Raw genomic sequence first — 19,878 nt, 5'->3', positions numbered from 1 at the left:
GTCATTACTTTTCCTTTACTGATATGGTGAGCAGTACATTCCCAGCCAGAAATGTGCTACTTAATTGGGTCTTCCAATCTTATTGAGTCCTAGTAATAAGGACTGTTAGTGCCTGAGAAACCATCATTGCACATCCACACTTACAGGACATCATGCTTTGAACAAAATGATTCGTCGTCCTCTATCCATTTTAAATGTACTCTACTTATTTTCATTTATGTCTTCTGATCCTAATTTTCCAATTTACTTTGAAGTAAGAATTTGGATTTATTTAATCCATCTACAGTCAGTAATTTATATACTGTATTGAAATCCTCTTTACCCTTGGGTCTTACTTAACTAAGCTGTTTAAGTTAGATACATTTAGTTATGGCTAGTTTATTATAAAGTTTTAGAATGATCTTTTTAGGGTTGCATTGTGGCTATTGCTATGTTGCCATCTGTGGCCTGGCATTTTTTAGTCTTATTTAATCTCTTTGGCCCATGCTCTGTGATCTTATTGTTTGAAGTATTTCGAAGACTTTTTTTTCATTTGTGTTCAGTAATGCTCTCTCTATTAAGGAAAACAAGTGTTTCAGCATATTTGTGACATGTGCGAATTAACTTTTACAATGTGAGGCTGCAGTAAAAATCCACTGCTATCAGCATACAAATGAAATATACTTGAAAATGTTTTCTGGCTATGTGAATATTACTGCCAACAATTATTTCACAATTCATATCATGTTTTAACTTCTAATATCTAAGTTTAGGAATTCAAGAAATAACTAAAAAAGAACATTTATTTTACCAGTGTAATTCCAACAACTTGCATTTACACATTGCCTTTCATGTTGAAAATACATACCAAGGCTTTACACAGGCCTGTGTTCAATTAGAAATGGATGCCAAGCCAAAAACAAAAGACATTAGAAAGGATGATCAAATGTTTGATTCAACACACAAACTTCAGGGCAGATCTTCAATAAATAGAGAGAGATGTGTGTTTGGATGGAAATGCAATACTGTATTAATGTCATTCCTGACATGCTGTAGTCATGTGATCTAGACCATGAATCACACTGACTGCAGTCAACCATCTTAGACAATATAAACAAGATTGTTGTCCTGTGAGCATTAAACACGTCAGGAATTGGGAAAGGCCGAGAGTTAAAGAACTATGTCGAAGCACAAGTACTAAAAGAGGAACACAGGAATATTCAGAGCTGTTGAAAGCTGCTAAAATCCACAGCGCACCACAGAAAAGATCAATACAGCAGGCCACATTTTAAAGCATTGGGTAAAACACATTCTCATTTCCCATCACTAGTCAAAATGACAGGTGATATGAAGTGAAATTGGCTGCTTTCCACTCATAATGACAAAATTTCAAAATTGCAACAGATTTAATGAACAAACCAGAGCAGCTATGAGTAGAGTAGCTACATTTTTATCACTGTTGAGGAGACACTGTTAAAGTATTTTCCATCCTAAATCTCTCTGAAGGAAAAAAAACAGAATACAGAAATTTTGAAATACTTGTATACATGCTTTGAAACTAAATTGAACCCAATAAATGAATGATATATATTCAACATTGGAGCTGAACCGGTGAAAATAAACCTATTGATAGATATGTGACTGCATTAATATGGTGTATAGAATCCTGTGAATTTGGGCACCTGAAAGATAATCTCATCAAAAATACAGTTATCTTAGGCATAAGCAATCCTGTTATAACAGTGCAACTTCTAAGAGAAGAAAAATCTGACTCTTGAATAAGTTATAAACAAGTGCAAAAGCTCTGAGCTTGTAAATTGACGGCAATAATACAGACATGAGAGAACAGACAGCTTTGTCCACAATGTAGAAAAGCAGCCCACATCTGTGTACCATTGTGATAAGCAGCTAAGATGTGTCCACTGAACTGAAACAACACCTGGAGAAGAGCAACAAGTGTCCACAGAGGAGCCAGTAGAAAGTTCAAGACCAAAGGATAAGTTGCTAATATTGTGATGGTCATCACATTAAACAAAATAAAGCATGCCCAACATCAGGAAAATATTCTTTTAACTGCAAGAAGCTAAACTACTTTGAATGGAAGCTCCAAAAAAGGCAAACAAGCCTATAAAGCCAATAGAGATTCCTACAGAGATTTTGGATGTTGATCCTGGAAAATCAAACCTTGATACCAGAGAGATGTCAAAGATTCAATCTGCAACTTCAATCAGGTGGGCAATATCAAATCTGAAGGAGAAAAGTGGTTTGTAATTACAGTCGGTTCTGCTATAATGTGACAGTTGTGTTGCTGTGCAACACTGCATTATAGAAATAATGGGGCCTATGGAAAAAGTGGGGTTAGGGGCAGACCACCAAAAGAAAGTCAATCAAAATTGCTCAAGAATCACTCAAAAGTCTAACGCAAAGCATAGTGCAATTTGAATAAATGTTTAATTTGTATCTAATAATGAAGCAAAAGTAAATCTAACACTTTATCTCAAAAAAAATCAAGATGACTTGATGGGGGAGGAGGTTGTACTGTACCTCTCTCAGAAAGCACTTCACAACAAAGCCTGCGAAATGATCACATGATGTCAGTGCAGAGACTCTTTCAGCGCTAACGTTGTATGTATTCATGACAAAGCCCATGGAACGATCATGTGATGTCGACGCATACTCCTCCCCACACTGATGGAATCATATTATAGCCAACACAAGTTTGCATTTGAGAAATAGTGTTCCCCGATTTGTCAATCGCATTACAGCCAATTCGCGTTGCCGGAACACGTGTTATAGCAGAACCAATTGTATTGCGACAAAGGCAGCAGAATGAATGAATATGAAGTGTCAGATAGACACTGGTGCTACTTGCAACATTATATGCTTCGCAGACCATATGTAAAGTTAAGGCTCTGTGACAGAATTGTGCTCACCCCAAGAAAACAAATTAGTCTGGGAGCCCAATGCAGTGACAAGACCAAAGATTGAATTTCAGGCGTTAGACATTAAGCTAAAATCACTCATGAGAAGCAAGTCAAAGCTTGGATTGGTGATCTTAAACATGTCAGAAGACATTTACAGTACTTCACAGGCGACATTGATTGATGAACAGACAAAGAAACAGCAAGAGACAGAAACGAAAGTGTTGTCCAAGACAACTGTGTAAATCAGCAGAGTCAACTGAAAAGATTTTGAAACACAACCAGAGAGCGTATCATTCCAACAGGAGATAATGGAGGCAAAAGCAAGAATTCTCATTTGTGCCATGGGTGTAAAGAGACCAATAAAAGAGTGACGAACTAGAATAAGAAACAGTTTTAGTGCATGATAGAAATTGTGCGTATGATGAATAACTTGCATAGCTTACAATATAAATAGTGGATGCAAATTTATTTTTGTTTTGTTTTGTTTTGTTTGTAGAAAAGGGAACTATTTGGATGGAAATGAAACATTACACTAACATGCCTCTTGGCTTTCAGTAGTTGTGTGTCTTTGCCGTGAGCCAGACTCACTGCAGGCAGCCAGCCACAAGTAGTTAAATTGACGCAATACAAATAAAACATTTGCCCTGTGACCATGTAACAAAATGGAGAGCCAAAGAGGAGACTCCAGAGCATAGAGAAGAGGCAGTTAAGGTACAATCACCATTATCACGGCATAGAGAAGGCAATGCCTTAAGGGGGCTTAAACATAAGGATGAGAATTTTAAATTGGAGGCATCAGGGAATTGCAAGCCAAACAAAGTAAATCTCCAAGAACAGGGTGAATGGGATAGTGCATGGTATGAATAAAGAGATAGTGTCAGGTCATGTCAGTGTGCATGTGGAAGCTAACCTCATGATTGTTTCAAAGATTTTTGTTTTTGCATTAAGGCCATTGGTCATGCTTTTGTTCTGCATTCAGATGTTTAGGTTAAAGATTTTTTGAAATTGTGGGGGTGATTTCCAGTTCTTAGGAGAGCAGGATTTTATCTTAATTTAAAATTCTTTTCAATGGCAGACAAACTGTTGAGGTACAGTTGACATTGATAGATGTTAACACTGGTGATAGGACCAATAATGTATCAGTAACCGAAGAACAGAAAGCCACTTTAGGATTTGCCCTTCTAGTTTAAAATCCTTTAGTTTGTCCTATTTTCTGATAATTATTAACGTAGCAACAAGTAATAGGAATAAGAATCACTACCACGTTGAAATAGGTCTAATCTATAAATGAGACTAATCTCTCTTGGATCATCTTTTTCTTTCTCATTGGCATCTACAAGAGGGTAACTAGAGAGAGGGTAGGGCCGCTTCAAGATCAAGGAAGTTGTCTTTGTGTTGAACCCCAGGAGATGGGAAAGATACTAAATGAATATTTTGTGTCAGTTTTTACTGTGGAGAAAGAAATGGAGTCTAGCGAATGCAGAGAAATAACTCTAATGCTTTAAAAAAAGAGATTTACGAGGATGTTGCCAGGAACGGAAGGTTTGAGTTATAAAGAAGGTTGGATAGGCTGGGACTTTTTTCACTGGAATGTAGGAGGTTGAGAAGTGACCTGATAGAAGTTTATAAAGTAATGAGAGGTATAGATAGCGTTAATGGTGGTTGTATCCTCCCTAGGATGGGGGATTTCAAGACAGGGGGCACATTTTTAAGGTGAGAGGAGAGAGATTTTAAAAAAAGACATGAGGCAATTTTTTTACATAGAGTGTGGTACACATGTGGAATGAACTTCCTGACAAAGTGATGGGTGCAGGTACAGTTACATTTGGATAGATACGTGAATAGGAAAAGTTTGGAGGGATAAGAGCCAGGAGTAGGCAGGTGGGACTATTTGGTTTGGGATTGTGTTCAACGTGGACTGGTTGGACTGAAGGGTCTCTTTCCGTGCTGTATGACTCTACCTGCCGTTATTTATTTGGATGGACTAAGTTCAAGTTGTTATATAAAGTACATTAGTTCATCTTGAAACAAATAACAGAGCTTCATGCTTTCTGCATGTGCTTGCAGATTATTGATCATTTGATTTAACAGCTTTCAAGACTCAGTTGCTGGCATACATCAGTATCAAATGATGACATTGTTTCAGAACAGATCTTAAAACAAAATGTCTGAAATAAAACACTGCTTCCATCAATGTATGGTATGAACAGGTCTTGTAAATAACAGAAGCCTTAGTATTGTAAATTTTTAAACTGCTGAAATTTAAAAGAATCTTGAGTGATCCATAAAAACCATCACAGTTTCCATGTGCCTTTAATGGATGGTCTTGCCTTTCTGCTTGTTCTATTTGATTTTACTCTGTTATTTCAATTAGTTCTTCTGGAATGCACTAGTACAACAAAGCATTCCTTTTTATCAATTGTGATTATCATTTTAAAAAATGATCTTGACCTTTTTAAAATGCTACTTCAAAACTTTGTTGCGGATACATTGTAGTGCCATGGCGGATACATTGTAGTGCCATGTTTGGCAATTTATTTCAAAATTTTGAATCGCTAGTGAATTAGATTTATTCAAACAAAGTAGTAACTGCAATCAACAAACAAACGGTGACTCAAGAATAGAATTGAATCATCAGTGAACGTTCCATACTTCTGACCTTATGATGGAGGGAAGGTCGTTGATGAAGCAGCTGAAGCTGGTTGAGCCCAGGGCACCTTTGCACTTTTTTGTGAAAGTAGCAGGCATCTGGAAGCTCAAGGTCATTTTTACAGAAGGAATGAATCTGTTTCTCAAATCAGTCACCCAATCTGTGCTTTGTTTCCCCAATGTTGAGGAGACCACATTGTGAGAAGCGAGTGCAATAGTCTAGATTAAGTGAAGTGCAAGAAAATCACTGCTTCACCCGGAAGATGTGCCTGGGGCCTTGGATAGTAAAGAGAGAGGAGATAAACGGGCAGGTGTTTCATCTTCCGCAATTGCATGGGAAGGTGCCATGGGATGTGGAAGGTGTCGAGAGTGGAGGAGGAGTGGATCAGGGTTTCTCATAGGGAACAGTCCCTGCAGAATACTGACAAGGGACGAGTGTATGTCTGATAGTGGCAACCTGCTGGAGGTTGCAGAAATGGTAGCTTATGATCCTTTGGATCGGAAACTACTGAGGTGGAAGTCTATCATTGTTGTGGGAAGGAAGAGAAGGTGTCAGGGAAGACGTGTTGGAAATGGGTAGGACAAAGCTGAGGGCTCTGTCAATCAAGGTAGCGGGGAATCCTCGGTTGAGGAAAAAAGTGGACATTTTTGAGGTTCCCTCGTGGAAGGTGGCATCATCAGAACAGATGTGACAGAGACGAACAAACTAGGTGAATGGAATGGAGTCTTTACAGGAAGCAGGGTGTGAGAGTGTATAGACCAGGTATACTACAGGAGTTGGTAGGTTTGTAGTAGATAGTGGTGGCTAGCCTATCCCCAGAATTGGAACAGAGATATCGAAGAAGGGAATGGAGGAGTCAGAGTGCAGGTGAGGGCAGGGTGGAAATTGGAAGCAAAATTGAGATATTTGTCCAATTCCAAGCAAGAGAGGCAAGCAGCACTGATGATGTCATCAATAAACCAGAGAAAGAGTTGTGGGTGGGATCCGAGTAGCACGGAAACCAGGAATGTTTCACATACCCCACAAAGAGACAGGCATAGGATACGTTTTCCCTCCAGGATATAGTTGTGTGAATTAGAGCCCCAGCATTTCATGTTGTTAATTAACTCCTCTGAAAGAAAATTTGATAAGTATCTGAGTTGTAATAGATTGAGAGTAAGTATTGGTGGGCATGTTCATTATTCAGTATAGTTCATAATAAAAAAAAACACAGAACGGTACGCCACAGGTATAGGCCATTCATCCACCAAACCTGTGCCAACTCATGACACCTTTCTAAACTAAAAGCCTTTTACCTGTATCCCTCTATTCCCTGTCTATTCATGTGTCTGTCAAGATGCCTCTTAAATATTGCTATTGTATCTGATAGTACCACCTTCCTTGGCAGCGCATTCCAGGCACTTGCCACCCTCTATGCAAAAATCTTGCCTCTCACATCACCTTTTAAACCTTCCCCCTTTTACTTTAAACCTGTGTCTCCTAGTAATTGGAATTTCTACCCTGGGGATAAAAGACTTGGACATTCCATTCTATCCATGCTTCTCCATAATTTTGTAAACTTCTATCAGGTTGCCCCTTCAGCCTCTGATGTTCAACTGAAGACAAACCAAGTTTGTCCAATCTCTCCTTGTAAGCCAATACCCTGCAAACTAGACAGCATTCTGATAAAACTTTTCTATATCCTCTCCAAAGCCTCTGCATCCTTCTGATAATATAGCGACTGCAACTGTATACAACATTCCAAATGTGACCTAACTAAAGTTCTATACAGCTGCGACATGACTTGCCAATTTTTATACTCTATCCTCCAGTCGCTGAAGGCAACCAGGCCATGTGCCTTTTTGATCACCTTATCCAGTTGTGTTGCCACCTGTACACCTAGATCCCTCTCTATGTTAACGTTACTAAGGTTTCTGCCATTTACTCTTTACTTCCCTCCCACATTAGATCTTCCAAACTGCATCACCTCACATTGTCTGGATTAAATTCCATCTGCTGTTTCTCCACCCAGGTCTCTGGCCTGTCTATATCCTCTGGCAATTTTCCTTACTACTGTGGAAAGAAAGTAGACAGGCATTCTAGAATTTTGCTCAATATCTATGAAGGCAGGGGAAAGCTTGTCAATACTTACCCGAGGAAATTAAATCATTTGGTCTGAATCCATTGCCATGTCAACGGATCATTGTCCCAAATTACTTATGGATTTACAGACAAGTTTTGTTTTGAAAAGTGATACAAACTGGAGATGGCTGAGAACGTAACTAATTCAGTGACTGGCTGGAAAATTCCTGAGTGCATGATATCCAGCCTCAAAAGAGACCCTGATATATTGCACCTGGAACGGTGTTAATGAAATTCAGAGAAACACTTAAAAGGAAGACAAATAATGCAAAAATCTGAACCATCTCCTGTGATTTACATCCCAGACTGCAGACGCAATGAGAGGTAAAAGAAAACAGTCTTGGTGAAAGACATACCTGTGTTTACCGCGGTCAAGAATGCACAAGAGAAGGGTTTAAAAACCAACTACACTTCTCCTGTGTGTGCTGATCTGGTGTTCCAGTGCTAATGGGTTAGAATGTGCTGTGAAGGTTACAGCTGAGAACTTTACTTTATTTTCTTTCATGGGATGTGAGTGAGGCCAGCATTTATTGTGCACTTCTAATAGCCCAGAGGGCAGTTAAGAATCAACCATATTGAAGTTGGGCTGGAGTCACATGTAGGCCAGACCAGGTAAGGCTGGTAGATTTCCTTACCTAAAGGACATCACTGAACCAGATGTTTTATTGAACAGATAGCATCATGGTTCCTGCATTTGAAAGTAAAAAGGAAAAAGGACTCTGTCCCTGATTGCTGGAAGCAAGTCACCATCAAAAGCCACAATTGAGTCGGAAACGAGGCAACTCCTTTCAGCTAATCTGCAGAACTCAGAGTCTCCAAACCAACTGCTCAACAGCCAAAGTCAACACCACTAAAATCAGCCACGATGACTCACTACTTACTCCACATGTTCGAACCAAGGACTGATTCATATATCTTAACTTTAACTTTGTTTTTACCGACCTCTCATTGCAAATGTGTGTGTTGCATTTTGTTTTACCTCATCTTTTGGTAACCAATAATGGTTAATAATAACCAGTGAATGGTTAGGATCTGGGATGCACTGTCTGAGAGTGCATCGAGGAGTCATTTGTGGTTTTTAACAGAACTGAGTAATTATCTGAAGAGAAACAGTCAAGGAGAAAAGGCGGGGTACTGGGACTGGCTGAATAGATCAATAAAGAGGCAACACAGACACAATAGACGGAATGGTTTACTTCAGTACTGTGACTATTCCATCAGTTTATTATTCTCTGTAATTTCCCATTTGACTCTTCATGTTCTCATTGTTGTATTGGTATATGTCTTGCATTTTTTTTGTCCAACATTTAGTATTCCTGTGTTCTGTGTAGTCAAATCAAACAAAGATAAATCTGTGATAACAGTGTGTGGAGTTGGAGTAACACAGCAGGTCAGGCAGTATCAGAGGACCAGGAAAGCTGATGTTTCGGGTCAGGGCCCTTGTTCAGAAATCTTTTCTGAAGAAGGGTCCTAACCCAAAACGTCAGCTTTCCTGTTCCTCTGATGCTGCCTGGCCCGCTGTGTTCCTCCAGCTCCACGGTTTGTTATCTCTGACTCCAGCATCTGCAGTTCTTGCTATCTCAAAGGTAAATCTGTGATCTCTACAACTCAATGGACTGGTCAGAAATGAGTTATTGAGTCCAAATTCACCTGAATTACAATAAAAAATGAATTATTTCCATGATTCTAACCTTGAAAACATCAGTTTTTCAATTTGAAAAGAAAATAATTACTTCTAAATTGTCCAGATTTACATTCCTGAACCTGATCTTAGACATTGAATCATTGAAACATATAGTACCAAAAGGGCCCTTCAGCCCAACAAGTCTGCACCAATTAAAACAAAATACTTTAAATCTACACCAGTTCCACTTTCTAGCACTTAGCCTGTAGCCTCAAATGCTATACGTTTCAAGTGTTCATCTAAGTGCTTTTTTTCTTCAAAGGTTGTGAGGTTTCCTGCAGAGCATTCCAGATTTTCAGCACCCTCTAGGAAAAATTTTTTCCTCAAATTCTCTCTAAATCTCCTGCTTTTCACATTAAAATTGTGTCCCCTAGTTATTGAATTTTCAGCTAAAGGGAACTGCTTTCTATTCATCCTGTCCATCTCCATCATAATCTTATACACCTCAATCAGGTCCCTGCTCATCCTTCACTGCTACAAAATAAACAACCTGAGCCTATCCAGCCTCCCTTCATAGCTGAACTGCTCCATCCCACGAAACATCCTGGTGAATCTCCTCTGCACCTCCTCCAGTACAATTGCATCCTTCCTACAGAGACCAGAACTGCACACAATACTGCAGCTGCAGCCTAATCTAAGTTTTGTACAGCTCCAATATAAACTCCCTACCCTTATAATCTATGCCACAATAAAGATAAGTGTCCATACTCCTCCTTATCTGCCCTATTAACCTGTCCTGCCATCTTCAAGGACCTGTTGACAAGCACCCCAAGATGTTTAAAAACCAAAAGAACTGCGGATGCTGTAAATCAGGAACAAAAACAAAGTTGTTAGAAAAGCTCAGCAGGTCTGGCAGCATCTGTGGAGGAGAAAACAGAGTTAACGTTTCGGGTCCGGTGACCCTTCCTCAGAAACGGACCTGCTGAGCTTTTCCAGCAACTTTGTTCTTATTACCCCAAGATGTTTGTCTGAGCTTCCTAGTGTCCCGTTCCCTTGTCTTGTTACTTCTTCCAAAGTGCATACCGTCACACTTATCAGGGTTAAATTCCATCTGCCAATAGTCTGCCTATCTGACCAATACGTCTATATTTTCCTGTAACCTAAGACCTTCTTCATCACAGTCAACCACCTGGCTAATCTTTGTACCACCTGCAGGCATATTTATCATTATCCCCATGTTTTCTTCTATATTGTTTATTTATATCACATTTGATAAGGGACCAAGCGCTGACCCCTGTGCTACACCACCAGACAAGGGCCTCCAATCACACAAACAGCCTTCTACCATCAACCTCAAAAGTCTGACCAACTCAGTCTTTAATATATTCAGTGAACCATCATCTACTGCTATCAGTAAAAGAGAATTCCAAAGACTAATGACCCTCAGAGATGCATCTCTTAATTTAACAGGAGACCCTTTATCTTTAAACTCTGCTTCAATTTGTTTTTATGTAATTGAAATATACCCATACAGCTATTTATCAAAAAGCTGTTACACAGCAACTTCTAAGATAATTTTATTCAAGTTACATTGAAAACAGTACCGAGTACTGTCTAACTATGATTTGTGTTGAATCTTTCTGCTGTGCTTGTCTGCTTTTGGCTTCACTTCACATGAGTCTAAATATGTTTTTGAAGTCTATAAATTTAAATTCTTGGAATTATGACTCTTATTGCTGTTCATGATCCTTTTCTTTGCAATGCATGAATTGTCAAAGTAATACAGACAGAATGCAAACACAGCATAAACAGTTTCTTCATAAGTGCTGATTAAACATTGATGCAGTCAAAAAAAATTCTTTTCCTATCATTGCACTGTGCTGATGTCAAGAAGATTTGACATTACAATGTTTTTGGCATAGCCAGAGCATCTTAAATCAACTGAAATGAAAAGAACGAGATAAATCCATCAAAGGGGTTGCATCAGAGGAATTATTGCTTTCTTTGAGAATCATCAGATCTGGCATCACATTTAAGCTTTTCAAAACCAAGTCTAGATCTACGAGGTGTAATACTGAGTTAGGATTAGATTTTTATTTTAAGTAATAACGTTCGCAGTTTGTCAATGTAACAAACTTGAAAGCAGAATGACAGACAACAGGTTGCGATTAGTGATCTGTTTGTCCTGTCAAGTCCAGGTCAAAGAAATCATTGGATTTTGTTGTTATACTCTGCTTTTATTACCTCTATTTTTCAAGAAAATAGAAAAATATCCAGCATTGCCAGTTGGAAACACCCTCAGAATGATCTCCAATTCAAATAGTTGGACTAAAGTTTGGAAGGGGAGATGTGAAAGTAAATCTATCACTTTTGGATGGAATCTTCCTGGCCCCTGAATGATGGGCCATGGTAAAAAAGTGGATAAAATTGAATGAGATACTCGGTAATGAGTTCCTCGATGTCGAGAGCAAAACATTCCACTTTCCAACCAAATATTAAATGGCAAAGTGAGGACTTGCTAGTGAGTGGAAAGGGGCCTATTTGCTTCCATTAGCATCTCATTATTAGTTAATCTCACCTCATTAATGTGCAGTTTCCCATTCCCCCATCTGCTGGTTAGAAACTAGACAGTGACAAATTCTGACATGAACGTCAGAGCAGTTACCTGGTGACTCCAGCTTACCACTTGCTCCTCTGGATTTCTTTCTTGGGCACCCAGCACCAACGTCTCTCGGTACACTCCAGGAGCAGCAGCCACGTGCACCCCTCCTGCATGCAAATACCAGTCTCACCGTGTCATCATGGCACATCTCCAATCCATTTACAAAATGGTTCTACACTTGAATGCTTCAGGTTCATGGATTGAACCAACTGCATCCCAGGGCTGCACGCTTTCTTAGAGGTCACTCACTTTGCACCTACTGCGATGCTCACAGCATCCCTGTCTGGCCTTGGCTTTGGGAATTTTTCTCCTTCAGCTGCACTTTAAAGGCTCACAGTACTTTTTATCTTGCAATGCTGCTTAGCGTAGACCTAAAAACAGGCAGCTTTTCGTGATTGTCAGCAGACTTCAGTCAAGGGGTGGACATGTTGCTGTACAGCATTGTGCTATGTTGATCTCGACAGATCTTCAGGCAAATGCCAACTAGACCTCCAGAATGATCATTGTGTGCTGTGCTTTGCTCAGTACCATAGAGCAGAGGGTTTTGGACCTGCAGTGCATATTATCTGCAGGCAACTCTGAGGAAGAGGAATAGCACTAGCTATTTACATCGATTGGCACCTGGGATGCCAGTCATTCTGTAACAGTTGTAAGCTTCAGTAAGTTACCTCAGTTACTACTGGACAATGGTAAGCATGAGACTTGTGGTGAAGCACCATCAAAAGGAATCAGTTCTTGTCAAGATCATGGAAAGCCCCAAGGCTTTTTATAAGTAAATTCCAAGTAAAAGGATTACCAGGGAAAGGGTGGGTCTTACTAGAGTCCAAAGGGCAACCTCTGCATGGAGCCAGTGGATATGGGTGATGCCTTAAATAAATACTTTTCATCTGTATTCACAGAGGAGAAAGAAAGCTGGGGATTTCAGTTGATGATGAGGTTCTAGAATACATTAAGATTAATTAAGGAGGAAGTGTTAGATATTTTAACAGGCATAAGATGCACCAGGGCCTCATGAGATATATCTCGTACCGTTATGGGAGACAAGGAAGGAGATTGCTGGGGCCCTGGGGAGATATTTGATACCTTGCTGGCCACAGGTGAAGTACCAGATGACTGGAGGAGAGCTACTGTGATTCCTTTGCTCAAGAAGAGCAGCAGGGATAGGTCAGGTAATTACTGATCAGTTAGTCTGACATCAGTGGTATGAAAATTATTGGAAAAATTTCTGAAGGGCAGGATTAATCAATAATTGGAATGGCAGGGATTAATCAGGAACAGTTAGCATGGGTTTTTTTTTCAAGAGGGCGATCCTGTCTGACAAATTTAATTGAGTTTTTTGAAAGGAGGCTAAATATATTGATGAGGGTAGAGCAGTTAATGTGCTCTATGTGGACTTCAATAAGGCCTACGACAGGATCCCACATGGAAGGCTGGTCCAAAAGGTAAAAGGTCGTGGGATTCAAGGCAAGTTGGCAAATGGGATACAAAACTGGCTCAGCGGGGGGAAGCAATGACCTAGTGGTATTATCGCTAAACTATTAATCCAGAGACCCAGATAACATTCTGGGAACCTGGGTTCAAATCCCGCCAGGGCAGATGGTGGAATTTGAATTCAATAAAATATCTGGAATTAAGATTCTAATCATGACCTTGAATCCATTGTTGATTGTTGGAAAAACCCATTTCATTCACTAATGTCCTTTAGGGAAGGAAACTACCATCCTTACCTGGTCTGGCCTACATGTGACTCCAGACCCACAGCAATGTGGTTGACTCTTAACTGCCCTCTGGGCAATTATGGAGGGACAATAAATGCTGCCTCGCCAGCAATGCCCTCATCCTGTGAATGAATAAAGAAAAAAAGGAGGTAAAGGATGACAGTGGAGGGTTGTCTTTGTAGTTGGAAGCCTGTGACCAGCAGTGTGCCACAGGGTTTGGTACTAGGACCTGCGCTGTTTGTTATTTACATTAACAACTTGGATTAGTGTAATTCAGCGTTTGTTATTTAGCATAGACATGGTAGGCCCAAGGGTTCTGTTTCTATGCTGTATAACTCTATGACTGTCATAAGGACTCCACTTAGTAGGGATCAGCAGCAAGAAAGGAGAACAAAGCCTTTGTGGTTACATAAGTTATGTATAAGTTAAATAGGTTATACGAAAAAAAAAAGTTAGTTTGAATTTCCTATTTGGAATTGTCAGATAACATTTATTGCTTTGTATTACATTTCCACATTACACATTATTAATTCTGATCTGCATAGCCTAACAATTGCTGCTGTCACATGAAGTACCTGACAGAGAGAAAAGACACGTGTTAGCTCTGGCACAATGAGAATTGTATGGCTTATCATTTGGTAGATGATCATTGCTTTTAGTTTATTCTTTCATGGGCAAGTTGGAGATTTATTCCTCATCCCAAATTGGCCTTGAATTGGGGATAACAAGGTGTAGAGCTGGATGAACACAGCATGCCAAGCAGCATCAGAGAAGCAGGAAAGCTGACGTTTCGGGCCTAGACCCTTCTTCAGAAAGGGTCTAGGCCCAAAACGTCAGCCTTCCTGCTCCTCTGATGCTGCTCGGCCTGCTGTGTTCATCCAGCTCTACACTTTGTTATCTCAGATTCTCCAGCATCTGCAGTTCCTACTATCTCTGGCCTTGAATTGACTGTCTTGCTGAAGAGGAGTTAAGAGTCAACTACATCACCACGTTTCAGAAGTCACATGTAGGTCAGACTGCATAACAATGGTAGATTTCCTTCCCTAAAAGACATTGCTTCACCAGTTGGTTCAGAGAGTCAACTTGATCACTAACATGGAGATTTCATACTGATGCCATCAAGGTGGCTGTCAGTGTCCAATGCCACCCTGGCACAGCTGCAGAGGAGCAGGACAACATTGGAAAGCTATCCCAGAGCATGTCTTTCTGATTTTTGCCACAACCCTGCTTCTGCCTAGATGAGAAAATTGCAACCAATGCACCATCAATATCTAGAACATGGACAATTACTAAAATAAAGCAGCAGCTCCATGAAGAATAAACAATTGGATGACATGAAGTTAGAATATAAAGGATACAAGTGTCCTCATGAGTAGTTAAACATCCAAATCCTCTTTGTGACAGGATGTGTCAGCAATGGAGCTGCCTAGAATTCAAATCTATTAATCACATACCTGGATGTTCAGTAGACCATTCAAGAATGAGAAATCTAAGAAGTAATTCTCACTGAAAAGAAGATATCCTTGAACAGTTTGAAAAAAGTATCCAATCCTAACAAGCCCATGCAAAATGAGTTTAAGGTGATCAATGCTTTGACAAATATTGCTGCCCTTGTGTCTGTTGCTGTTTAATGAAAGTTTGTGTGTTCTGTTCGGTTACTGGTTTCTTTTGAAGTTAATTGCCTTTCACTCTTAATCTTTAAATTCTGTCCCTTCCCTGCAGACCCCAATCATCTTGATACCCGTTCTTTAAAGATATCTGCAGTACCATTCAACTTTCTATAATAGGAACTGTCTCTAGCTTCACCCTATCATCTCTACTAAAACAATTCCAGAAGCCTGAAGAAGAAAGAAATGTATCACTTTTGTTGGAACAAAATAGCAAATGGTCTATTTTAGGTACAAGTTAACAAAACTAAAACTGATGCTACTTGTGAATTTCTGATTGTGAAAGCCCTGTGTGCAGTTCAAAGTAAATGGAAAAATCCCTTCACTTTAATCATTCTGCGCAAACATATAGTGGCAGAACATTTAATTCTTAATATTCCTACAAAATTTTTATGAAACCAACATCACAGAAAGCATTTAGCCTTCAGTTTACCTAGCAGTACCCTAAAATAGTTCTTTCCAATGACTCAGATAAAAATAGAAAGCTATGTACCAGAAAAAAAAGTAATCTGATTTATCAGGTCAGTCCCTAAGTCCAGAAATATCACACATTCGATTGTTCTCATTTTCTCCAAAAAAGCACTTCCAAAAAAATCACAACCTACCAACATTGCCTTTTCACTGGTTTTGATGTAAAATTTCAAACTGCATGTTCATCTTTTCACTTCTGAGTCTGATTTTATGCCTTTTTGTTCTGCAGTTTGAGAATATTGAGATATCTTTCCTACACAATTTATCTAGAGTCTGGCATCTTGGTCTTTCAGTTAGTTCTCAAAGACCTAGTGAAACATGTTTTTGACATTCTTTTGCACCTTTGAACCAGATACTTTTTGGGAGAAGAGAATATTAAAATCGTGTACGTTGTGGTTTAAAGTGGTCAAAATTAAAACTGACTTTCTTTGCAAAACAGGAACAGAGCCTCATTATGAATGGCTACCAAGTTAACATGGGCAATCTGGAAGTAAAGCAGTTAGTGGGTTTCGTTCTTTAGAGAGGGTTGCAGAAGAGGAGAGGGGATCCAGAGGAATCTCAGACAGTGGGACAATGCCTGCTATCTGATTTGGGTCCAGTACAAGCACTCCTGTATTTCCTACCACCACTGAAAAGAAATCTAACATTTCCCAAACTGTTTTGAACAGCATCATTACAGGATGACTGGTTAGGCTGTATACTGCTCCATACAAACACATAGAGCATGTATAGGATACGTTACTCCCATCTGAACTTCAAAATGGCAGTCAGGTTCTTATGTATGTCATTGGACCCAATTTGAATATTATGGGCAGAATCTTCCCAGTCCCAGAGGGGTAGGCCTGAAGACAGCACAGGGAGGAAAAATCAAAAATGTTAGCATCAGGTCAGCAAACAAAAACATTCCAACTTGTGGCTGACCCTTCTGGAAGCAGTCACCACCGGCAGAGGATGCCAACCAAGAAGTGGCAGGTAGCCCATTTGAATAATTAATTGACCATTTATGAACTGATTTGAAATGCCACAAGGAGCTTCTGACTGGCCAGGGAGATACATGAGGTCTGTTAGTTTAACCACCCCATCCCCACCCAAAAACATTGGTCAGCAGGTCACATTTGTGCCTGCCAATCATCCTGTAGGGTGTTTCCTCTCTACTGAAGTGGCTGGGCCAGAATTTCCTTTTAAGGAATTCTAACTTCAGCGGTTGTCTCAAAATGGTGGTGCATTCTGACAGTAGGGCTGCCAATCTTCCAAGGCTGCAAGACCTGTTTTGGACCTGCTGCCCTTGGAAACTACCCACCATCTTTAATTGGACAGCAGATCCAGAGACGGCCTCTGAAGTGGTCACTTCTGCAAAGCTCTCCCAGGCAGGCACCTTGACAGGAAGAGTGGGGCCGGACATGGTCCTGCACTGGACTATATTTAGTGGCCACAGGATTCTATACTACGAGTTACTTCCTGCCTAACAAGCAAACCAGCTTTCTATCTCAGGACTCTGTTCACGATGCTTACAGCTAGCATGTCAATGCAAATAGAGTGGATAGTGACTTGAATCCACTTGTCCATTTACGCTAGGCAGAAGGATTTAAATTAAGTTCAGATGAAGGCCCATATGAATGGATTAATACTTTCAGGTGATCCCTATAGCTACGAAAGCTTGAAAACTAGTGATATAAACTGTATTGTAACTAACGGAGTAAGTGCAGCAACATCTGCCATTGAGCATAAATTCTCATCAAAAATTATGTTTGAAACATGTCACAGTGATCATGGTGCCATTGCATCCCTGTGCTTATCTGTCTTGTTCTGCTCTGTATTTATTAACTTGTTATCTGTTCTCTGGATACACTGATAGCAAATGAATTTTCCAGATAAAGAAGCCGAATTCCGTAAACATTATGAGTAGAAAAGTAAAAACATATTTCAAATGCTTTACTTGTCATTGTTGACTTTGTTCATACTGTAGCGCATTGCTCTAGAACAGAAAATAATTCAGTAATTTATGCCTTTCTTTTCCCAGTCTGGAAGTAAATATAAAAACTTAGGAACCACTTTGCATCCTTTCACCCAAGTAAACAAGTTCAGCTAAAGAAGATTAGTCCAACGCCAAACCGAAAATAGACCAAACATGGACAGCACTGTCATGACAAAGCAAAACATACAACTATCCAGTTACTCCAGTTGACACCCAATCAGTGCAGGAACTCTGGACACATACTGAACAGTGATTTAACTATTGCCTGCTTGGCTTGTGGAGCTGGCAGGTGTGTGACAGTGAAACTGAATCTGTTCTTATAAAAACATTTACGATGAGGCTCGTTACCACTTCAAAAAGAAACGGGTAGGAACCGCTCACAGTCGGATAGAGAGCAGTTCAACAACATCCATTTCCTGGCATCTGGACCTCACAGGTTTAGCTGCAAGTTCAAGACTTGAAAACTGGATACTGTCCAATCCAAGCTATTACGCCTTGGTTTTGCAAAGATTAAAGAAAGGAATGCCTAATTATTGTGGAAGATCGTGTGTGTGCTTTGTGCCTTAGCTAAGAATTCTCAGTGCCAAGGAATTTAATGCCAAGGTTCTGAAAACCTAATGGTGCCATTAGAGAATTTAGCTTTAAGAAGGAACTGAGAGAATTTATATAATGTTAATTGCTTTGGCACAGTGAAATGGGGTACTGTTGGCATTCCATGTTTTCTAAAGTGACTAATTAAACTGAGAATAAAAGGCTGAAATGAAGCTCTGCATCAATACAAAAATATCCCTTTTACATAAAGCCATTTGACCTAATAGTCTTTCAAACTTCAGAGCATTTTGTAATATTCCATTGAAAATGTTTCAACAATGTTGTTTTAATGAGTTTAACGCTCTTGTACTAGCTTGCAGCTAAAATGAGATTTAAGCCTGGAATGTAATGTTTATCTTAGTCTTGCTTAGGTAAATTCTCAGAAAATAAAACAAATATATAGCATATATTTCCGTTACTTACAGGAACTAAGGACTTAAATAGGCAATAGATTCTCAGTCTTTTACAACATGTACAAATAGTCACCGATCAGTATAGGATTAATTAGATGCATCCCGAAAGCAGGCTCAAAGTACACGGCATCCAGTCGATTAACGCAGACTCATGTAACTAAGTAAAAGCAACTACAACTGAATGAAGGTTCGAATAGGTTTAATAATATTCCACAAGTCTTGACACAAATTTGAAATTTAATAAAATGTTGGTGATACTCTGATATCAGTAGCAGAATGATTCATTAGATTATCGGAATATAATGATTAATTTCAAGGTCAGATTTTATTCCAGTTGTCAACAAATGTACAACAGAACAAGCACTTTGTTTCCCAAGTACTGACTAGCCAGATTTCTACAGAAGTAAGAACAATGCATACTTCTCTGGCCTTAAATTATTGTTGAAAACGGGGGCCACAAAGCATTTTAAAAGGAAGCTAAATAGTTCTTTTAAAATGTATATTCAACATTATAGGGAGTGGGAAATGATTTAGATGACAATATAGAAGGCATGGTTAGTATGTTTGCAGATAACACCAGGAATGTTGGTATAGTGGACAGTGAAGAAGGTTATCTAAGTTTATAAAGAGATCGTGATCAATTGGGTCAATGGGCTGAGGAGTGGCAGATGAAGTTTAATTCAGATAAATGTGATGTATTGCATTTTGGCAAAATAAGCAAAGGCAAGACTTTATACAATTAGAAGTAGTCCCTTGGGTAGTGTTCCAGAACAGAGATACCTAGGGGTATGGGTACATAATTCTTTGAAATTTGCACCACATATAGATAGGTTGGTTAAAAAGACATTTAGCATGCTTGCATTCATTGCTCAGACTTCGAGGTTGGGATGTTTTGTTGATGTTGAACAGGGCATTGGTGAGGCTTGTTCTGGACTACTGTGTCCAGTTCTGGTCTCCCTGTTATAGGAAGAATATTATTAAGCTGGAGAGGGTTCATAACAGATTTACCCGGCCATTGCCGGGAAGGGAGGGTTTGAGTAATAAGGATAGGCTGGATAGGCTGAGACCTTTTCACTGGAGCGT

At 39.5% G+C, this 19,878-nt stretch overlaps 1 long non-coding RNA gene across 1 annotated transcript in view; it reads left to right on the top strand.

Moving 5' to 3' along the window:
- LOC125485016 overlaps positions 1–19,013 on the top strand; it is a 33,971-nt gene extending 14,958 nt beyond the window's left edge. Inside the window, exon 4 of the long non-coding RNA XR_007263794.1 lies at positions 17,837–19,013. This is a non-coding gene — a long non-coding RNA (uncharacterized LOC125485016). The remainder of the gene's footprint in view (positions 1–17,836) is intronic.
- The last annotated feature ends 865 nt before the right edge of the window (positions 19,014–19,878 follow it).

The sequence above is a fragment of the Rhincodon typus genome, chromosome 15 (assembly GCF_021869965.1).
Source record: "Rhincodon typus isolate 14 chromosome 15, sRhiTyp1.1, whole genome shotgun sequence".
Classification (NCBI taxonomy): domain Eukaryota; kingdom Metazoa; phylum Chordata; class Chondrichthyes; order Orectolobiformes; family Rhincodontidae; genus Rhincodon; species Rhincodon typus.
This window is presented reverse-complemented; position numbering and strand designations above follow the sequence as displayed.